This window comes from Pollicipes pollicipes, unplaced genomic scaffold, assembly GCF_011947565.3.
Source record: "Pollicipes pollicipes isolate AB1234 unplaced genomic scaffold, Ppol_2.1 Scaffold_3447;HRSCAF=4054_pilon_pilon_pilon, whole genome shotgun sequence".
In the NCBI taxonomy this organism is placed as follows: Eukaryota; Metazoa; Arthropoda; class Thecostraca; order Pollicipedomorpha; family Pollicipedidae; genus Pollicipes; species Pollicipes pollicipes.
The window spans coordinates 21,072,722-21,089,684 of NW_023596297.1; the positions used below are offsets into that span (position 1 = coordinate 21,072,722).

General features: G+C 50.7%; 1 protein-coding gene across 1 annotated transcript in view; it reads right to left on the reverse strand.

Moving 5' to 3' along the window:
- The window catches only part of LOC119092277 (F-box only protein 30), a 54,425-nt gene extending 43,817 nt beyond the window's left edge, over window positions 1-10,608 (reverse strand). Inside the window, exons 1-2 of the mRNA XM_037215247.1 lie at window positions 10,519-10,608; window positions 7,847-7,889 (exon numbers count right to left, since the gene is read on the reverse strand). The gene's annotated coding sequence lies outside the window, so the exon portion shown is untranslated. The remainder of the gene's footprint in view (window positions 1-7,846; window positions 7,890-10,518) is intronic.
- Between the last annotated feature and the right edge of the window lie 6,355 nt (window positions 10,609-16,963).

Sequence of the window (16,963 nt, forward strand, 5' to 3'; positions counted from 1 at the left end):
CACTCATTAAAGGGAATGTTTAATATCTGAAGATGTTGAAGCAAGCATCAGATATCAGGCAACAAGCTCACTCAGAATTATTAGTATATTTTAAGTGTGAAAGACTGCAATAGACCACAATGTTTCTCCGTTCAGTATACCTGCTCCTCAATACGCCATGATATGATTACGTCAACGTACCTTGCATAGCATTGATAGCCAGCTGCCAGCAGTTTTATTTTGAAAACGAGCTGACGAACGCCAGATATGAACGAATCGACAATATTATCTTTTCAGGGCCTTGCCCGTCGTACGGCTAATGGAACCAAATGATTTGAATGACGTTATTGTGGCATCGTGAATGTCTGGGTGACGTTGAAATGGTCTCCCCGAAATAATTCGCAGATCTTCGCGGGAATGTAGCCCAGAAACAAAGGAGGTTTAGACCTTAAGAACGATAGGACCGTGAACTGCACCGAATAACCTTCCAGGTGGCCGTTTCACTAGAAAAAACAACATACAAATCTGGAACACTCCCTTTAAGCACTACATGGCCTAGTAGGTGCGATATTTGCCTGACGTATGGCGTCATGAACGTCTTGGAGACCCTCAAATAGTATGCACGAATAGGCCGCACAATTTCGCGGATGTCAAGCTCAGGACGAGATGTTAAGCCTTAAAGCCTTAAAGGGGGGATGGCTGTAACTACACTAACTTATCTTCCAAATGGTCATCTCAGCTCAAAGCCCGACACAAATGTGAAACACCTCCTTCAACCGCGTCTTTCATCATGTACCGTTTGACACGCCAGGCAAGTATCTATTGATCTCTACGCTACGGCGGCAACATTTCAGCAAGAAGTGGCGAAGTCAGCGAGCGCGGATATTGGGTTTCGTTGCTGAGAGGTGGCAAGTGCGCCGCTGGCCGATGAAGCGCAGTGAGACCGGCTGCTGCTGAGCAAGGCGCCCGGCCCGCCTGGCCAGCAGCAGCTCCAGCATCTGCACACAGCTGGCAGCCGTCAGCCCGTACAGCAGCAGCAGGAACGAGGAGCGCAGGTGCCTCAGACTCAGCACAGCGACGGGCCGGCTCCGGCAGGTGGCCGGCAGCCGCTGGCAGCGGGCGCGCACGTGGCGTCGAGCGCGCCGCCGTCGGCTCTCCACTCCCAGCTCCAGCAGCCGATTTGTCCAGCCGGAGGGCTGTGCTCTGCGCAGCATGTCGTTCAGACGCTCGGCGTACGGTGCGTTCTTCTGCACGGCCCAAGCTACGCTGGAGGGAAGGAACTGCTCACGGGCGTGGTACACGTGCGACTCCGTGACGGCGCCGCCCGACTCGGCCATCATGTCGTACAGCATCGCCAACGCGGACGGCGTCTCCTCCAGCAGGGCGATCTTCTCCTCGGAGCCCACCAGCTGCCGGAACGTGGCCACGTGGTCGGCGAGCACCCAGCGCCGCTTCAGCGCCCGGAACAGCGAGCTGTTCTGCGCGTGCAGCCAGTCGGCGTAGGCGCTGTAGCCGGTGTGCGTGACCACGCGGTACTCGTGGCGCACGAGGTCGGCGAATGAGTCGGGCGCCCAGGTGGCCGGCGGCGCCGACAGCGCCGAGATCATGTTGGACGTGTAGGCCGTGCGGTGGACGATGCCCGACATGAGCCAGATGCCCAGCAGCATGGTGCCGACGCCGCTGTGACGCAGCAGACGGACGCGACTCGCCGGCAGGTCCTGCGACACCAGCGCGCGGTAGCAGTCCTCGAGTTGTCGCCAGACCACCTCCGTCGGACAGCGCAGGGGCGGTCCGCCAGCAGCCAGCTGGACCAGCAGCAGCGCCAGCGTGCTGGCCAGCAGGCTGACCATGATCAGCGCCAAGACGGTCGGCGACAGCAGATTGGCAAAGCCGCTCCGCGGGCCGACCGGCCGCGGCCGCGTGACGATGTCCAGGTAGACAAGTGTGAGCGGTCGGCAGAAGTCCACGACTGCCGAGCGCTGCGCGTTGATGAATATACCACCGACAGCTAAGTCGGCGCGGCCAGCGACCACTTCACCCACCATGCCGCGCCACTTGCCCGCTTCCACGTGGCCATAGCTACCGTCCGGACCACGCACGTACCTCAAACGAAAGCCCAACCGGCGCGACATCTCCGCCAACAACGTCGCTGTAGCGGTGGCACCGGTGCGTACGCACTTTCCTTCGACCTCCTCCTCGCACTCGAAAAACCGGATATAGTTCTCGTAGACGACGGTAAGTGTGGCGTTGGTGAGATCGTCTCTGGGCCGCAGCCAGTCGAGACCTCGCAGTCCAGAGCGGCGGACGGTCCGGCCCTGCTGCAGCTGCGCCACCATCAGACGGTCTCCCTCCGGCTCCAGGCACACCGGGTGGCCCACCTTGGCGAACAAGGCGTGTCGCAGGGAGAGCGCGCAGCTTGGGGCCACGTGCAGTACCTGGCCAACGCTCCAGCGGCCGGCCGGCGCCGTGTCCGAGCCGTTGAGGCAGCGGTCCTCCTGCAGCAGCAGCAGACGAGGCCCCGGCCGGCCCTCGTACAGGTGGCGCGCGATCAGGCCGCCGGTGCACGCGCCGCAGTCGGTCAGCTCGACGGCGTGGCTGCGGGGCAGCGCGGCCAGCAGGCGGTCCAGGTCGAGCAGGCCGGCTCCGCAGTTGAGCAGGCGCAGCGGGTGCTGGCCGCGGCCGACCAGCAGCAGGCGGCGCACGGCGGCGGCCGTCTGTCGGTGGAGCGGCGCCGGGGCCGGCCGCGGCACGCCGCCGACCCCGTACAGCAGCGCCAGCAGGCAGATTAACACCCACCCCCGACGCATGGCAGGGTGTTCTCCCGGCAGTGCGGGGCCGGACGGAGGATTTCTCCGGGAGACTGAGCAGTGCGGCCGGGACCGACTGAACCAGCCCCTGCGAGAAGTCGCCTCTATGGATCAGTGCGCGACGTCTTCATAGTTTTGAGACGCCTGTAACCGTTTGGTAGATAATACGTAGTACGGCATCTTTTATCTACCACACGGCTGTCATTATGTGGATGATACGGCAGCTTTTATATTGTTAGTAGGATGTGAGTTTCTCTGGAATTTTGACATACGTGGCTTTTAATTGACTGGACGACTGTAGCGATGGGCGAGCTAAGCTATTATTTGACTGCCACTTTTGACCCAACAGATCAAGTTTCCGAAATTGTCACTACCCTGCGCTCTATTGCTGCCAGTGCTGATGGCAAACAGAACTGGTTGTGATTCACGATACTGTTTCAGTGCTGATAGAGAACATAGCAGCCGTCTATCGCCAGCCTTTAAGCCGAACAGTGCTTTCCGCCTGACACTGCTAGGGTTAACAGCTAGCTGATCACGGCCGCCGCGATCCCAGCCGCGTTCGCCGGCACCGCTTCAGAACGACACTGTTTTACCATTGATCAGCAGCAAAAAAGAGGTCAAGCAGTTAGAAAATGGATGCCCTATTCGCTACATCTAAGAGGCAGCGCCTTCAGCACGACCAAGCGGCCATGAATCGCTTAAAATTCCTGAACATATCGAGTTGAAGAGCCACCGTTTATACGTATTGACATCAAACCGAAACGGGTGACCATCAAAACAAAAACTACTCGAATACTTAACTTCAAAAGAATATACTACGCATGAGCAATTCACCAGCACGAAGAGGACCCTTCTGGCCCGTTCAGCGAGTCCAGGCGTCTCACCGCCACCGCCCACAGCGTCGAACGAAAGGCGCCGCAGACTACCACGGCCTGAGACCGTGACCAGCGAGCGCACCGCCGCGCAGGTCACGACTTGCTGACCGGCGCGTGGCCGCCCCTGGGCGCGACTGGCCTGGTCGCGAGGGACGCCCGAGGGCGCTGATGGCGTCGGCGCCGGGCGGACCGCGGCGCCGTCAGCCACGTGACCCGACGGCACCTCCATCGAGTCCGGATTCCCGAGTGCGGCGCCGGCACGGTGGGTACTGACCGGTGACAGGCGGCCATTGCAGGTCGCCGCTCAGCGATAAACGGCACGATACATCTGATAGGCATCGGGTGAGTCGAGCGAACCGCGCGCGTGACAAAATGCAAAAGTCGCAGAAAAATGACCCTCGGCGAAAGCATCTGCAGGTTATAGAAGCTCAGAATCACGCAACTGCATATGAGAGCATAAACAAGTGCGCTGTGTCCAGTATTAAATGGCATTCACCCGCTTTTTTATAGCCCTGCTTTCATCGTGAAACGTAAAGACCCAATTCTAACTATGCCTTGTTCTTTTTACGAGCTGCGCGTATGAAGCGTTCAGGCGCTGCGCATGCTATCGACTGCCCGTGAGGCACGCTCCATACAGGTGCGTCTGGCGGGGGCGGGTAATCATGACGGCATGCAATCTCCCCGCGCCGGCAACCTCGCCTGACCACTCGATCACGGCCTGGCGGTCCTGCTGGATCACTCGATCACGGCCTGGAGGTCCTGCTGGATCACTCGATCACGGCCTGCGGTCCTGCTGGATCACTCGATCACGGCCTGGCGGTCGTGCTGAATCACTCGGCCACGGCCTAGCGGTCCTGCTGGATCATTCGGCCACGGTATGGCGGCCCTGCTGGATCACTTGATCACGGCCTGGCGGCCCTGCTGTATCACTTGATCACGGCCTGGCGGTCCTGCTGGATCACTCGGCCACGACCTGGCGGACCTGCTGGATCACTCGACCACGGCCTGGCGGTCCTGCTGGATCACTAGATCACGGCCTGGCGGTCCTGCTGGATCACCCGATCACGGTCTGGCGGTCCTGCTAGATCACTTGGCCACGGCCTGCGGTCCTGCTGGATCACCCGATCACGGCCTGGCGGTCCTGCTGGATAACCCGATCACTCCCTGGCGGTCCTGCTGGATCACTCGGCCACGGCCTGTCGGTCCTGCCAAACGCCCCTGTGTTGGCTGCCCACTCAGCGGTATCTCTCTCTCTATCTATCAGCGGTATCGCAGTGTGATGACACAGCACGCTCGCTTCCCCCTTCCCTCCCGCCAGCACACGACATACAGGTGCACGGAGCACTGCCATGCATCCTAATGTGGACCACAAATAGAGTTTCACAAAACCTCCGGACTGTCTAGCCTCCCCAGGCCTCCAGGCCGTGGCGGGCGTCGCCTGGTCACGCTGGTGATGCTTGTTTAGCTCCACTGTTTGCCAGCTCAGTGCCTGAGGCGGACCTCTCAGCTCTTTATAGCGCCCTTCAGTGCACATCTGCCCGTGCGAACTCAATGCTGTACAAGATCCCAAAGTCGCTGTCAACCTCGCTAGTGTCCAGTCGACGGCAGCGATAAGATTGGTAACAAAGAGCGGGTTCTTAGTGGCCGACGTACGCCGAAAGACTGCAGTGAGCGCAGACGATTGTCTCTGATCATGGAGACGGCAAATAATTTTCTTCAGGTTTAATCCGAACCCTTTGATGGAATGAATCTCTGGGATCAGAGCTCACGTTGAGCAGTGCCTGTTGTGTGAGCCCTGACCCCTACCATCCGATAGCGCAATTCCAGGCAACGGTAGAATTTAGCGGCGAAAGTTTAACGTGCCGCAGCGCTCGACACGGTCCGTCCTGCCCTCTGGCGTCAACTGAACTTTAGCGCGACCGCTGCCAGCGGCCGCAGGCCATACCGGTCAAGGTCAAGTAGCGAGCGCGAATAGCAAATAGCATAGCATTGTAATAAATAACATACAATAAATAATCAGGTAAATACAACGGCGAAAAGATAGCGATGCGTATCCACCCCGCCACGAGCGGGTGGATCGGAAGGCATGCGCTCCAACCAACTGAGCCACCGGGACGGTGAATGAATGGTCCTAATCGAGCACCACTTTAAGGCCCAAGCAGTTCACGTATCAGAACGGAGCGTCGGCAGAATGGGGCTGGCAATGTCAGGGGTCAGAAGGATCAGAAGAGGGGATGGGGTTAGAATTGAGTATAGAAGGAGAGCATTAATGAGGTGGTCAGCAACGCTCCATTCAACTATTGGTCAATCATCAAGTGATCACTTGGTTTCATTGTGTATATCGCACTGAGATGGTGAAAACGTCAGCAGATTAGAAAAATCACACATTTCTCCGAATTTTCCCGCATATGTTTTTTTACCTCGGATCAATAACATCTTGGCTGGTTTCTTGCTCAGAATCCCCATCCAATCGAATGTCATATCGAATGTCTTTGCCATGCCTCGGTATCTCCAGGTGTGTTGGCAAGCTAACAAAGGACAGCATTTATACACAAAAAAACTATTTTCATTTTCTTGTACACAGTACACAATAACTTCATTTAACATGAATTAAAACACAATTCGGCACATGTCGGACGGCAAGCTGGGTCAGGCAAGAAAGCTCACGAAGCATAGCGAAGCAAAACGCCGAAAAAGGAAAATTGGGAAATTACCAAAAGTTACCAAATACCATGGCAAGTCCACCGATCTGTAAGTTGCATCGACTCGGATCATTAGGCAGCAAGTTATGGACACCCAAACATGGGCTTACGACGCACCCCATAGAAAACTCCCGGCATATAACTCGGTGATCACTGCTCAAGGTCTAGAGACCACACATCTGTCTTTAGTGACTAAGGCGAACCCATGAACCAGATTTCAGATCTTTAAAAGGGACAACTTTCATATTGTCTAGATTGCTTGTTGTGGAGATTACTCTAAACCTCACCCCGGCCTTGCACGTGTGCGCTTTTATTAGCGAATAAAGACATATTAACTATGCATCGATTTTCATCAATCATGCTTGCTAGTTTGGCATTTGCCAAATGTCCTCAGTCTCACGTTTAATAAAGATCAAGTGAACCAAACGCAATAAAAATGAACTGCGTCAATTTATTTCCATTTGAAATTGCACTGTATTTCAAGAATTTATTCAAGAGCCGAAGCAAGAGCACGCATTTCGAGGACCTTGGTAAAGTTCACAAGGTTTACGATACGAGGCCCTGGAAATTAAAAAAAACTTCCCAGACAGAGCATAAATCATATGGATGCATGAGTAGTATATTGCTACTCTGCCAAATGAGTAAATCTCGGAAAATGGGAATAAAAAATAATACAAAACATTACTTTTTCTAAAAACAAACGGTGGGACGCTTCAATCTCTTTTCATACATTACTGCCACCCTAAAGATGTCTTCCCATTCACTCTTGCGATTTTCCCATAACATTAAGGGCTACATTCACGTGTTTTAATAGCGCTCTATAGCTAATGTAATTAGAAAAAACGCAACTCAGGGAATCACTTCACTGCCTATTGATACATGTAATCGCGGGCGAATGTTCAAAGGAGCGCGTTGACTCATCCCAACACCACTGCCTGAATCCGTACGCATGTTTTTTTTTTCACGGCCGGATAGCTAGATCGGCCAGCCAATGCTCGGTGGCCTTTAAGGGTGCGGTTGCATATCGTGTAATTTTATGTATGAGTCTGTTTTGGTCAATGCGGTTTCAATGTTCTGTTCATTCCGCTATATTAGCCGGACGACACCGATGGTAAATGGATCTCCCAATGGAATTTGCAATAATGTCTTGTCTTGGAACCTTGCTTCGTCCCCGCTTCCGCCATTTTCCGCATTGCACATAGTGAGACGCCACCGAAAAATCCTGTCTCAAAGTCCGACATAATCAAAGGATTGGTTGTTAGGTGGTTGAATTCACCACAATTCCACCACAATAAAATGCAGCGCAATACAATGCAATGTTGCAAAGCAGATCTGTCAATATCAGCAGCCCTTGAAGATGGGGATGATGACAGCCCCTTTCAAGCGGTGTTTTGAGCGATGGTGCTGTACGAGAGGTCCACGCACTCGATTTAGTGATGTAGTCATGACAGGCAAAGAAGGAGCAATGAACCGTAACACTCACCTAGCGTCGTTGGCTTTTGAAGAGTCGCGCGTATTTGGAAAGCCTGAAAGAAAAACGGTGTGGTGACGGACGTTTTCAGCACGCCCATTTCTCCGGAAGCAGGCCACCTGTGCTCGTCGAGCATTACTTTGCTGCTTGCCTTACGTTTCGTGTTATGTGGGAACTGTGGCACGCATAACCGACCAAATGCAAAGGTTATCGTGACGTAAACAGTGTCTCTGCGACGGTTCTCCCAGAATAGGCTAAAGGAAATGTTTCACATTTGAAGATATTGAAGCGAGCTTAAGATATGATGAAACAGCTCATTAATAGTTGTTTGTGTACCTTAAAGTAAAAAAGACTGCTCTAGATAAACAATTTCTCTGTTCAGCAAATATGCTCCTCGCTACGCCATTGTTTGATAACAACAACACATTGTACAACATTGATTGATACCCAATCGATGGACGGTTTGTCCGAAAGTCGTGCTTACGAACGCCAGATATGAACGACTCAACAATTACAGTTTTATCGACCTTGATCACCGCATGGTTTATGGAATGTCGAAATTTGAATGATGTTATGATGATGTCAATACCAAGATGATCTTGAAATGGTCCCCGCGAAATAGTCTCTTCACTTTCGCGGGCGTATAGCTGAGAAACTAAAGGGGTTTAGCTGTTGAGAAAGGCAGGGCTGTGAATTGCAGCAAAGGGTCTTTAAGATGGTTATTTCAGTTAAAAGCCCTGTATAAAGCAGAATACTTCCTTACAAGCATAATTTCTGTGGATTTGTCATGCCCAATGCCTTTTGATCCCTTTGTGCAGACCTCTGTGCACCTATGTTATGGTGCACACATTCTGGAGCTAGGGATCAGGTAAATGGATATTCCCTGATCATTCTAAGGCCTCCCATTGTCACTTGCACTGATAAATCGTGGCGTTTTTAAAAGTGGAACAATGTCTGACTTGTCAATTACATTCACATGCTAGACAGGACATTCCTAGGCTCAATTATCATGCATTACACATCAACTTTCATGGTGCAGGTTCTTCCAACTTTGGAAAATGAATGTATTTAGGAAATGGGGAAATTTAAAGTCATAATTCATATTATTAAACTCACAAATGACATGGGAAATCAATCAAAAAAGGAATCCATTCATATTGAGCTCTGTAGATAAGTTGAGGGTATCCTCCAGGCAACAGATTGTTAGCCTGCACATGGATATTCATCTTTGGCTGCAAATGAGGGGACTTGGAGACACTGCAATATAAAATTGAAATTCACACCACATGTTGCCACAATATGATATACAGCCCATTACTGTAAATGAAAAGAGCTGCAAAACTGTGCAAAACTTGGCATGCATAACATCTTTCAATGCATATCTGGTTGAATATCACAACCTAGGGTTGGATGACTAATTGAACCACCAAGTGCTGCCATATTTTGGTAACCTCAGCCATACACAAGTCCAGAGAGTTAGAGTCCTAGGTACTAGATGATTGCAGAGGAGTCAGCAGGATGCCTCCATCTGTGTATGTGCAGTAGCATGCATTCTCTTCTCCCCTTACCTAAGATAGGAAGTACTACATTATTTGGGGGAATTTGTCATGAGCAGCTGCAAAAAATTACTGTTTGGGCCCCAAGAACTGGATGCTGGATTACCCCTGGTTACAGGGTTTGGGTTGCTCATAATCAGTCTTGAGGCTAAGTCCTTAGATAAGTCAAAACACAACCATGTAAAATACAGGACCTTACATCAAAATATAGCAACTAGCAACCCATGTGGATTTCATCCAGGCTGAGCATGTGCATGTTCCAGTCTGATCTGCTTAAAACTAGTCATAGAAAACAATTTTAACTGAATGATCATTAATTCAACTAAATAGTATTTTACACAATTTCAACAACTGCAGGTTGATGGAGTACACATTTCATGCCAGCATTGACTTGAATGCAACCAAGAATGTGATGTGGCTTAAAACAAGTGATTAAGTTATACAGGCATATACACTTAGGTTTGCCTTGTTATCTCCTATCTTGACCCCTATAATCTGCACATGACATTCTGGATGAATGGTATAATTTGGTAGTGAAAGCTAAATGCACTGCAATAATTAGCATGGTCTATCATGCTACATCACCTGGCCATGAGCACAGCTCCTGCCAACTGCGGATACAAATCATCCTGGTCAAGGGCAAATAAAATGTGCCCAAAGTGACTTGAATCCACACTACTGAAGGCAGTTGAAATCAAGGCATATGCTAAAAGCCAATTGCAAACAATCCAACCATGCACCTAATGCCAGTCTTAGCCCCATTAGTGCACTGAACCTCAAGCTCGCATGTTAACTAACACAGGTCACATCAAATTTTTTTCTGAATTTTCAAATCATTTTTGGATGGGCAAATTTTGAATGTTTGTACTTCTAAGTAGATTTGCAACATCATAATTTTCCCAAACATTGGCTTCCTATGCACTAAAATCGGTAGTCACCGCGCGCAGAACTCTGAACACTTAGATTCACGGCGTTCATGCACTGAAGTTGTCGCCGAGACACCCCTGCTACGCCGGACATGTTTGCGGTAACATGCATTGTGTGCAGTCCTTGCAGTGCAGTCCAGTGCAGACCTTAACTGATCGAGATATCGGCGGATCAAAAGAAGAAGCTGATGGTGTTCCTAACCTTTCCTTGACGATCTTCTATAGTTCAAAATCGTTCAGATGATAGCAAATCTTTCACCGTCTCGAATCGCCCCATATCAACCGGTCAAATTACCAATAGCGATATATAGCGACCGCTAATCGAGACGGCCTACAACATCGTTTCCAGCTGAGTATGAACCACAAATGTATTGAGTGCGCCATAAGCAGTGGGATCTATTGCTACCAGATTTAGGCTGGTGAGTATTTTTTTTTTTTAGTATGTTACCTTTTAGGGCCCCGTTTGATATGTAGTCAGCACGTTTGTCATTTGGAATCAGGGACCAATCCAAGATTACGTCAAGGGGGATCCAACATTGTGGGACCCCATGGAGGTTAGGACCCCCCAAAAATCCTCGAAGTTCGGCAACCAATTTTTAAGATTCTTAATATTTTATTTTGTATGGAAACCCACCTTACTGTGCGCATCCCAAGAAAACAGGGCGTGCCATGCATGCACATGCATGCACATACTTGGAACTTATTCGGTTTCTTCAGATAGTTGTGGATCCTGTCATTCTGGGGCTAAGGTCACCGGAAAAAGATTAGCCAAGAAGCTAGCTGGCTACTAAATACCATTAAAGTCAAGCACGAACCTCATTCCAAACATATTTATAGCCAGCCGGCTGGTCGATGTGATCAGCTGCTGGCTGATGACTAGTGCAAAGCGTTTGCTTTATTTGTTATGAAGGAGTACAAAACATCCGAGCATTAGAACGTATTGTATGAAATAATAAGAGTGTAATGTACTGGTATACTAGGCAACAAATTCAATAACCAGCTGAAATATCACAGACTACGCCGGAGGCGTGTGAAATTATGTTCGACAATGGCGCGTACAAACTCATCGGTGCGTATCCGACTGCTGCTCTAAGGCTAAGGCACCAAAACCAACAGCGACGAAGCCTGAGCGATCATGGGTGCCGGGGGCCCTAACAAAGAGGCTTATGTCGACTGGTATGGAGGGTCTTCAAAGCAAGCGAGAAGAGCGCAAGAGCAACGTGATAGGCCCATGAACGATCTGGAGTGCCTCGGTAGGCTGACATATAGGACCCCAGCGAGAACACACAGCCCTTTAAGCAAAGGGACCAGTGTGCGCGTGCGCGCCCAAGACCAGCGTGCGTGCGTGAATACCATGTGCGATCAAGAGCGCCCAAGGAGATGAACGGACAGGACCACAAGCAAGTGGAAAGAATCCGAGACCAATACGAAGGGCTCCTGAGTAACTGAGTACACCCCGGCATATGGCGCCCCAACAAAAGTGTGGAGCCCTTCCGGCAATTGGGAAGAATGTATGGAGGGTCCCTGATCGATCGTGGAGGGGCTCATGACTAACTGAGTGTACCCCGGCATACGGAGTCGCAACAAAAGCGTATGGAGCTTCTCGGGCAAATGGGAAGAACGCGTGCAGGGCCCCTGATCGATCAAGAGTGTCCAGGCATGTGAGCAGATAGTGCCCAACAGCGGCGTAAGGGCCCACGAAAAAAATGCACAGAGATCAAAGGCTACGTGGAAGGCTCCTTAGCGACAGGAGTGATTCGCCAAGTAGACATGTAGAGCATCGACAACAACGTAACGCCTTTGGACAGCGTAATGGGTTTGTCTGCTCATGGGCTTCATTTTCGCTTGTGACTGTTCTTGGTCGTCTGGAGGCTCAAAGGCGTTGTTGTGTTTTGTATTTGAAAGTTACGTCCGTTCGCCTGGTCATGGGCCCTTTCAGATCCTATTGGTCCCCAAGGGGCACAAGGGCGAGCACAGTTCAGTGTCCTCTCAATGTGGAGTGCCCTGGGATGATTGAGTGTGTCCGAGCAGGTTAACAGATAAGTGGGGGGGGGGGGGGGGGCTGACAAGAGCGTAGGACGCTCCATTCAAATGATAAATACCTTCGACACAATGTGGAGGGCCCCAAACGATCGATTGTACCCGAGCAGGGTAAAAGAGAGGGCCCGCGACAAGATCGTGAGACCCTTCATTCAAAAAAAGTACTCGAGACCCAATGTAGATGACACCGAACGATCAAGTGTGCCAGAGCAGGTTGTCAAAAGGGGACCCGACAAGAGCAAAGGGCCCTGCATTTAAATCAGAAGTACCCAAGACCCGGTGTGGAGTGTCCCCGAAAGATCGTGTATTCGTGCAGGTTCTCAGATGGCCCCTGACAGGGGCATGAGGCGCTATATTCAAATTCGGAGACCCAATGTGCAGGGCCCTCGAAGAATCTGGTGTGTCCAATGCCCATGGAGGCGAACAGATGGCCCCGACAAATACGTAGCGCCCTTCATTAAAAAAGAAAACACCCGATACGCAACGTGAAAGGTCCCCGAACGATCGAGTGTGCCCGAGCAGGGTAACAGAGGGGAGCCCCGACAAGAGCATAGGGCCCTCCATTCAAATAAGAAATACCCATGACACAATGTGGAAGGCTACTAAACGATCGAATGGGCCAGAGCAGGTTAACAGATGGGGCTCCCGACAAGGGCGTAGGACCCTCCATTCATATAGAAAGTACGCAAGACCCAATTACGTGGGCCCCGAACGATCGAGTGCGCCCGAGCACGTTATGAAATGGGGTCCCGACAAGAGCGTAGGGCCCTCCATTTAAATAAGAAGTATCCCAAACCTAGTGTGGAGAGCTCCCACAAGATCGAGTGTACCTCAGCAGGCCATCAACCGGTCCCGACACGGGCGTAGGGCCTACATTGAAATACCAAAACCCAATGTGCAAGGCCCCCGATCAATCGAGTGTACCCAAGCAGGGTGAGAGAGAGGAACCCCGACAAGTTCATGGGGCCTTCCATGTAAGTGGGAAGTTGCCAAGACCCAATTTGGACGGCCCCGAACGACCGAGTGAGCCCGAGTAGGTCAACGGGTGGGCCCCAGACAAGAGCGTAGGGCCCTACGCAAGTGATAGGAAATTGAAAAGGCCATAAATCAATGGCACATGAGCGTATCGTGCTTATGCCGGTAGGTTAACCGTGACCAGCGTGAAGGACCCCTGGGCAAACAAGAACACCCCGGCGTATCAACATATGCCTCCTCCCCCTCCCCCCCCCCCCCGACTCAAGCGTATAGAGCGTTTCGGGCGAATGGAAAAAAATCCGCGGAAGGTCCCTGATTGACAAAGAGTGCCCCGGCACGCTAGCAGGAAGGGCCCCAACAACAGGCTGGGCCCCTTAACGATTAGGTTGACCCCGCAAGTGGACATATAGGAAGCAGCGTAGGGTCTCTGAACAGCATGAGCAGCCTCAAGGCCTCTCAATCACCACCCTCTCAATCAGTGAAGAATAGTTTTTGTCTCCTCTTGGCTCCTCCACTTTCGCTTGCAGCTGTTACTGGTCACCTAGAAGCCCGAAGTCACCTGTTACTAGTCACGTCCAATATTCTGCGTTCTGTGAAAAACCTGCGTCTGTTCAGCTGGTTACGGGTCCCCTCTGAGCCGATGGACCCCTTCGGAGCCCAAGGGAAGCCATGACCCCGTGGCCCCCTCTGGATCCGCCCCTGGCTGGATTGCGTGACGTCATGCGTGCTGACGGAGCGTTCAATGTGTGGGCTGGCAGGAAAGTTTTTTAACTTCACTTTCCTTTCTTCTTTTACCTTTTACTGCAGTCCACACTTTAACTCTGGCTTGTCGCCGACCATGACACACTACATCCAAAGTGATGTTTGAAAAGTGGCTTCTGCTCCGTAATTACCACCCCTCTGAATGATGAGTGCTTCTTCCCATTTGAAATCCATTTCAATGCCTTCCCCCCCCCCCCCATTTTAACCATTTACTTAAAACGCTATTAATTTAGCGGTCAACGCAACCACACACCGCACCAATCACCGCCACTTACCCTTCCATTGCTACTCTTGGCATTTCAGTTCCTTCCTCATCTTTCTTACGTCGCATTTCCCCCCACATTAGAAACAAGTGCCCCAGCCCACCTTATGTACTCGCTAACGCAAGAGCTACCAAATAAAACTCGCTTAAGCCGGAGTGATCTGTTAATCTGATAGTGCTTTCTCCCTATGCTGATGGGATAACAAAAAATCCTGGCATCATCGTCAGCCGGCGCGTGACGTTCAAGCCACGCGACTGTGGTTGCGTGACGTGACGTAGGGAGAATACTGGGCCGTGATTGGTGCTGACAAACGTGCTGACGACAGATAGAACGCGGTCAAGTTTTCACCGCCAGTAAGGACCAACCAAAAATAAAATGTTCTGCGATCTGACTGTGTATCAGAAACCTTGCCATTCTCATAATTCAAACACCTCATTGTTTTGTGGGTTTTTCTCGCTCTGCAGTTAATACTTGCCGTGAGAGTGCACCCATACAAATCACCTCCATCCAAGAGCATAGTTTCCTTTTCAGTTGAGGGTTTAGGCCCCCGCCCCGTCCCCCAGGGGCGGGACCACAATTTTTGATAAGGGACGAAGTCGTAAAACTGTCACGGCACCTAAATAAATAGAAATTAACGAGAAATAATGAGTTTAACAGCTAGTGTTTTGGTAAGTGGTCATGGCAATGCAAATTTCTCATGCGTCGTGAGTTGCGCCACCAAAAAGCAGGGGACGTGTGAACCAGGGATAGGGCAGGGGCTGATACCCACTAGTTTCAAAAATCTTGCGTTGACCATTTGTGCGTTGACTGAAAAATATCAAAGTGGTTCTAGCATCCTTCGCCTTCCCAACGTGCGTGGACGTTTGATGCTCCATGCCAACGGAAACCGCAATGTCGTAGTCTCTTTTCAGCTTAGTGTATATTATCTTAACCTGTTGGTCATATCATGCACAATTGTATAAATATGTTTATGCGTAGTGGCACAAGCTTTGCCGGGTGATATTTAATGTATTGTTACCCGCAGGTACATTTTGACTTGGGCGCCCGATTCCATAAGCTTTTTTTGCCTGTGAAAAAATAACAGTAAATGTAGCCATTTACAGCGGTATCAACAAAGCATCCCACCGATACGTTGCTGGAGGACCAAAGGATGCACGTGCTTATTCCAAATCTGCACCACCAGCATTGATGGCGCAGTCGTAAACGAAGCCAAACGTCTCTGATTTGATGCGTTTCGACCGGCAAAACCGACTACGACGTGAACTGGATCCATTTGATCCCGACGAAGGTGAGCTCGTAACACACTGCTGCTGCGTTGAACCTCCCGTGCGTCACCATTAAGCAAAACAAGTTGTCAGCCCCTGTCGCACGCTGGCGCTGTATTCAGTAAACTGGCGGGCAGGATCATGAGAAGATGACCGAGTTGGGCGGCTTTGTGGACGCCAGGTCACGAACTGGTACGCTTCTCCAGTTTGAGATCTGCTGGATTTTGATCACTGGGAATGTGCTGCCCCTGCTCTGGCTCCGAGGACACTTTGATCTCTGAAATTCGATGTACTACGAACAACTGGCATTGCTTGATTTCTGGAACGACTGGAAATGCTTGACATCGTTCCTCATCCAGAAAACAGGGGTGGTAAAACGCGCCGACTAGGTCGGCGACAGACAATGGATGTTTTCACGGGCCACGTTCAGTGCCAAAAATGTTTTTGACTTGAATTCTGGTGCTGGCCACAACATATTACAGCCTACATTGCACAGCCTATCACGAGGCATGCATGATAATTTACATTTCGTCACACACCAGGAACCCTTTCCGTAAAGGCTCTTTACCTCATCCCACGGCATCATATCTTTTTTAGGCTTTGACTCAACTCGGTGAAAAATATCCTATGATTTTAAGTTGGCCACTCGATTCGGTGACATGTCAGTGACAAATCAGTGCATTTCCTATGGCACGGCCGGTCGGGTGATTCACTGTTTTACCAGCCGATTTTCAGTGTCGCAAACCGGACAGTAAAAAAGGCTCATGACGAAGATCCAAATGTGGCGATTCATCCGAACGCAAGGGTATGCTTCAAGTGCTGCAATGCGGCTGATATGAGGTGAGCGGTGAGTATCCAAAGCGGTGAGTATCCAAACGGCCAGTATCCAAAGTGAACATTCGTGCAAAAGTTCGGACAAGTGACGAGATGATTCGATCGAGGTAAGAACTGACCTGCGATAATCCAGGCTGTCATTTAAAAGCATAGAAGAAAAAAGAACAACAAAATGGGTTGTTGGCTCACCGTTACAGTTGCAAGCATCCAGCCTTCCTACCTTTTGAAAAAACCGTCAGTCCGGTGTTGGTGGCTAATCGAACTCCTCGTAGAAGAGAACGACAGGAGGTGAGCATGGTTCTGAAGTGCTAGTTTATTTCAGTTCTGCTTTGTTCCTGGTTGAGCATGGTTAACAGTTAAATAAATCTTCAAATCAGGGATGTGCCTAGTTTTCTAGTTTCTAGTTACTAGGGCTCTAGTCACGCCCCAAGCTTGCGAAGAATTCGCCAGATATCTGAGCCTATTCTCAGTGCACTCAGCTCTTCGGTCGTGGTGCAATTCTGTGACG